The following is a 6,653-nucleotide window of genomic DNA, read 5'->3' as shown; positions in this document are numbered from 1 at the left end:
CATTAGCTAGGTTTTCCTCTAGGTACTTACGCAATATAGCAAGCTCTCGTTCACTAAGGTTGTAGAGGGGGCTAAAAGGAACCTCCTTGCCCTCTATAATGTCAATCTTATAATCCGTCTCCTTAAACATAGGCAACGTCGATGCTAAGTAGTGTTTAAACACATTAATATAGGTCTCTCGAATAGGCTCCGGTATACGCTTAAGCTGTTTAGGGTCTATGCTATTAGGGGGCATAGGTTCATCGTTATTACTACCGAGCAGGTCGGCAGTTAGATTAGCTAAGGCGGAGGCTAGTGTTAGGTTACTAATAAACAGGACCCTAATATTATTAGGACATTCGCTAATATCGATGTGTTTAATATCCTCTTTCCGAGCGATTCTAAATCGCTATTGCTAGCTGCCTAAGTCTATAACTATAGTATAGTACTTGAGAACAGGGTTGCTAATAACAATGTTAGATAGGAGGCTGTCTATGTCTACCGCGTAGGCAGTAAAGTTCAGTAGGCGCTTATTGCCGAGGTCGTCCTTTAGGGCTATATAGACATAGTAGGCCCTATAGGTTAAGTGCCGAGCGTTATTAAACTAAGCAAGGGTTAGTAGGTTAGTCCTAGGCAGTTGTTGAAGGTCTAATTGCTTAGCTAGGCGATAGCTAATAAGGGTACTAACTAAATTTCCTAGATCTAGTATAACCTTAGTCTTATAGTTAGTCCTATATATATCCGATACGAGACAGATACGTGTAATAGCTAGTACAATGTCGATAGTCTTACGCCGTACAAGGCTAACAGTTAGTGCGGCGCTTACTCTTTTTTCGACTAATAAGAAGGTTAGCCTATAGGGGTAGCGTTAGCTGCTAAAAGGTGCTTTCGGTGTTCGGCGGCAGTACGGTCGATTCGGGCCTAGTCCTTAGGTTTGTCGTATTAGCCTAGTAGATAGCTAGTGCTATCACAATTGAAGCACTTTAGTCCGGTTAGGGGATTGCTATAGCTGTTACCGCTGTTATTAGCCGAGCGATTAGTACTATAGGGATACGAGCCCCTTCTACGGCCCCTATCGCGGCCTCCTCTATATAGCCGCCGGCTACGGCTTCTTCTACGATCGTTACTATTCCTATTGTTAGCATTATTGTCTTAGTAGGAACCTTGGTTTCCTCCGCGGCTACGGTTGCTACGGTTGCTAGTAGGTCGGATCCTTAATTCTAGTCGTTACTAGAGCTAGATAGCTCGTTCGGTAGTTTCGACTTCAACTATAAACTGAATGCGTATAAGATTAGCCTGTTTAAACACACGGCGGCGGTCTAACTTAAGGACTAATTCCTATCTCAATTTAGGGCGTATTTCGGAGATCTAGATAGAATTAGTTTTAGTCGGGAGGTCGTCTTCGAGGGTCTTTAAATAGGCCTCAAATAAGCGAGCCGATTAATTAGTCTTTTGCTTAGCTCGAAGGTACTAGTCCTGAGCGTGTTGTTGCCTTAGTATAGGGTTTCTAAGGGTGTCTAGTATAATAGTTTTATAGGTCTGCTACTAAACAGCAGTCTAGTTATTAAGGGAGTTAAAATAGTTATCCTAGGTGCGTTTTGGGTCGCCGTTAATGTACTGTATAGCATAGACGACTAGTGAATAGTTATTTGGTAGAGCCCTTAGTGCGTTTCGTTAGTTAAGCTTACAGTTACGGATATAGTCGTTATATTGCTTTCGACTAGAGCTGTTAAACACGGTGCAGTCCTTAAGTTTAGCATCATTCTTCTAGATTAGGACTGATAGTAAGGAAGGGCCTACTGTCGGCTTAGTGTTAGTTATTAGGGCCTCCTAAAGGCGGCGAATTTCGAGGAGGTTATCCTTTAGCTATTGTTCTTAACGTAGGGTAGTAAGCCTGTTTTAGGTAGCTTCTTAGAGTCTCCCTACTAGTTAGGGGCTAAAGGCTAGCTAGCTATATCGTCGGTTAACAATATTGTTGAGAATGTCGTTAATAGGCAATTCTAGATCATTACCTAGAATTACAGGTTCTTCTTTAATAGGCTCTCCGGTAGGCTCTTTAGTAGGAGGCACTTTAGTAGGCACTTTAGCGGGAACTATGCTACTAGCGTTGTTATTGCTAGCGCTACTAGCGGCAGCACGGTTGTTGTTGCTTCGTAATAAGCCGGCTATTGTAAGGGGTAACACTAATAATGTATTGTAAGCCCCTAAGATGCGGATATAGCGGAATTAGTAGATATCGGCTTAGTGCGATTAACTCGGTATAATAGGCCGTATAGAAGGCCTTGCTTAATGATTAGTACGGTTGTTTCGATAGAATAGTACGTGTAAGTCCCGTTCTTCGGGCGTAATATAGTTAGATTAGTTATTGTAGCTATACCGCTGAAAGCTTAAAATAAGGACTATCTAGCTGCTGCCCTTAAAGGGTAGATCGAATACTATATAAGAAGGGTATATTAGCAGGTAGATAGGGTAGTAGTAGGTACGAGTAGTATTCAATAAGGAGCTAGGAGGAGAGGGAGGAAGGTAGGAGAGTTAGCCTAATACTAAGCGCTAAGCCCTGCCTAAGGCATTAAGACCCTAGCTTCACTCGGCCTAGTTATATGCTAATCACGTGTAGCCTCTTTAGCCCTAACAACTCCCCTATCGTATCGAGTACTTCCGGAGTTTATACTCCTTCGAACGTAAGTATAAAGGGAACTATATAGGGAGGCCTATATATACTAGAGGCTCAATGCGGGGTTTCTTATACCTCTTACCGCTATTACTACCTAATTCTTCGTATTTAACCTTCTACGACTCGCAATATACTCGCTATTAACTCGTAGAATGCCTCTACGTATCGATTTATCGCTATAGAAGGCTTAGATAACATCTTAAGTTTATAGCGGTACTATACGGGAAGCAATCGTATAGCACCTTATATAGGAGACCGGTTGTTAGATATCCCTTAATATACTTAAACGAAGGCTCAAAGAGTAGAATATTGATTATAGCTACTCTGCTTACTATTACCGAGTTAACGATATTAAGGTACTAAAGATCCGGGTCGCATACACCTTCTACGTTCTACGGTTAACTAATAAAGAGGCGGTTCGAGTACTATAGGCGGATAGGTTTAAGATTAGCTAGCGGAGGTATTAACGGATACGTTAAGAGCTTAGATTAAAGAAGGCATTGTTAATAGATAGATAGACAGAAGCGGAAGAACAGATAGTAGAGGTCTTATAGGAAGAGCTCGAGAAGTCTATAGTAGAGTCCTTTAGCCGACGGTATCTATATACCTATATTAGGTCTAAATACAATATTATTAGTAGAGATCGGCTGTATCGTATAGCTTCCTTACTAAATCCTAAAGGGTTGCGAGTCTGCCGCGAGCGGGCGCGAGAGCACTATAGAGCGATTATTATACCCGGCCCTAGTTACGCAATATTAATAGATGCTTACTATAAATTCGAGCATTAAGGGATACAGATCTACGCAGCGATTAATATTTACTCGCGTTATATTGTCTAGATCTATATAGGCATTACTAGCCGGACAGCTGTCTCTATACTAGCTTAATACCTTACAACGATCCGGAATAGTAGTATAATGCTATAGATTATTCGATTAGACCGTAGGGTAGAAACGATTCTAGCCGCGGACGCTTACTATAAGACTCGCCTTACGACTCGTAGTAACCCGGAACAAGAACAACCGCTCGCCTTCGAGGACTGCTTTAAATACGGTACGAGCAAGATAAACTAGCGGATTAAGGCATAGTAGCGTTAGCAAGCACCTGCACTAAATAGCTAGAGGGGCTATTTCTACGAGTTACTACGCGAGTTACTGCACGATGCTAAACTGCTAGCGGATCGGATTGCCTTCCTTGCAATCTATATACTAATTATACGTTATAAAGTCCTCGAATTTGTTCACCTTTAGAATAGCTATCGTATCCGGAAGCAGGCCAATCGACTATACGTTGTGCTAGGTATTCCGTATATTCTATACTATTATCTAGAGCTTAGCGGGTATTCTTATTAAGGTATTCCTATGCCTAACGGTGCACTTGATAATATAGAGCAAGACCTTTAAGGATTCGGTATATATTAGATTCTATAGTATAGACTCGCTATAGACTCGCTAATAGACTCGCTAATTCCTAGATCTTAAAGCCTACCTGCCCGAAGCTACGCTTTCTTAGTGTAAGACAGTATTGTAGATTTATAGCTTCTCGTATCTAGTAAGTAGTAGCGAGAATAGCGATAATGTAGAGCGCCTTTACCGCTCTACCTACTTACTTCTTTAAGGGTTAGCTAGGGAGTATATAGCTATAGAGTTAGAGCCGGAACTAATAGAGTTAGATAAGCTATTAGCAGCACGTAGTTAGTTAGCGGCGGCTCGGAATTAGGAAGCTAGGTTAATTAAGTTTGCAAATAATGTATACTAATCTCCGATCTACGAGCCGGCCGCAAGTATATAGCGAGTCGCTTTTTCTAGTTCGATTTTATCTATAACCGTCTTAAACCTCTACTATTTCTACCTCTATTTATCTAACAACTAACAATGCCTACTAATTGGGGCACCTATTGCACTAAATCAGGCGTCGACTATGTAAAGATATATAGTAAATACCGATTCTGTTTACAATACGGCCTTCTTAATCCCGATCTACTAAGCGAGCAATTTGTTCGCGAGCAATTAGTAGCCGCCGCTGCTACGAGTAGCTCCGCGAGTACAGCACGAGGCTTTAATACGTTCCCCTCTATACCTAAGGCGGCTAATGCTGTACGCAATGCTACTAGTTAGTATAAGCTAGCAACTCGAATACTAAATGCTAGATCTCGGAGCCTCTCGCAACGTCTACTAACACCTGCTTTAGCTTTAGCTTTAGCTTTATTAGACCTAAAAGCATAGGGATACTATTGCCGCTATTTGATCTATACTTAGTATATAGAAGTTAAGCTTACGAGTACAACTAAGATATAGTTCTATAGTGAACCTACCCTATATACTACTGTTACGGATGCCTAGACTAACTAAGAATTCCTCGAAGCCGAGATAATATTTATAGACTAGATTGTCGACCGGATTAACGCCTACGAGCTACTAGATAGTAGTATCGATCGGACCTAGGACTATTTTAACTACTTCCTCTATATAGACTTTAATAAAGTAACTAATCAACTAGAGAAGCTAGCAAGTAAGGCGCTTCGATTACTTAGATAGGCTTTAACGGTCTACAAACTAGTAACAAAGTTATTATTAGTCTACGAGATTAAGCTCTATATCTAGACTAAGCAGGAGAAGTAGTAATAACAAAAGCGGAAACATCGGTTAAGTACTATTACTACGAGTACTAGTGTTAGGGCCAAAGAGGCTATACGTAATTAGCATGTAACTAGGCCGAGTGAAGCTAGGGTCTTGATGCCTTAGGCAGGGCTTAGTGCTTAGCGTTAGGCTAACTCTCCTGCCTTCCTCCCTCTCCTCCTAGATCTCTATCGAATACTAAACTAATTCACTACTACCCTATCTACCTGCTGATATAACCCTTCTTATATAGTATTCGATCCACCCTTTAAGGGCAGCAGCTAGATAGTCCTTATTTTAAGCTTTTGGCGGTATAGCTACGAAAACTATCGATTTAACTATATTGCGCCCGAAGAACGGGACCTATACGTACTATTCTATCGAAACAACCGTACTAATCATCAAGCAAGGCCTTCTATACGGCCTATTACCCTAAGTTAAGTATACTAGACTATTACAATAGCCGGCTTATTACGAAGCAATAACAACCGTACTACCGCTAGCAGCGCTAGCAATAACAATGCTAGTAGCACAGTACCTACTAAAGTGCCTGCTAAAGCACCTGCTAAGGTGCCTGCTAAAGAGCCTGCTACTAGGCCTGCCGAAGAACCTATAGTTCTAGGTAACGACCTAGAATTGCCTGTCGACGACATTCTTAACAATATTGTTAACCGTCGATATAGCTAACTAGCCTTTAGCCCCTAACTAGTAGGGAGACTCTAAGAAGCTACCTAAAACAGGCTTACTGCCCTACGTTAAGAACAATAGCTAAAGGATAATCTCCTCGAGATTCGCCGCCTGTAGGAAGCCCTAACAACTACTGCTAGACTAGAACTAGTAGTAGTACCTTCTATTCAAAAGAAGGATGCTAAGCTTAAAGACTATACCGTATTTAATAGCTCTAGCCGCAAGCAGTACAATAATTACATACGTAATTGTGAATTGAACTAGCGGAATGCACTAAGGGCCCTGCTAGACGACTATTCGCTAGTCGTCTATACTATGCAATACATTAATAGAGACCTAAAACGCACCTAGGATAACCATTTCGACTCCCTTACTAATCAGACCGCTGTTTAGTAGCAAGACTACAAGACTATTATGCTAGACACCCTTAGAAATCCTATACTAAGGCAACAATACGCTTAGGACTAATACCTTCGAGCTAAACAAAAGACTAATTAATCGGCTCGCTTATTTAAGGCCTATTTGAAGACCCTTAAGGACGATTTGCTAGCTAAGACCGACTCTATCTAGATTTCCGAAATACGCCCTAAATTGCGATAGGAATTAGTCCTTGAATTGGACCGCCGTCGTGTGTTCGAACAGGCTAACCTAACACGCATTTAATTATAGTCGAGGTAGAAACAGCTAAACGAGCT

Source organism: Pseudocercospora fijiensis (assembly GCF_000340215.1).
Source record: "Pseudocercospora fijiensis CIRAD86 unplaced genomic scaffold MYCFIscaffold_2, whole genome shotgun sequence".
NCBI lineage: Eukaryota > Fungi > Ascomycota > Dothideomycetes > Mycosphaerellales > Mycosphaerellaceae > Pseudocercospora > Pseudocercospora fijiensis.
The sequence above is the reverse complement of the archived record's forward strand: the minus strand, read 5'-3'. Positions refer to the sequence as shown.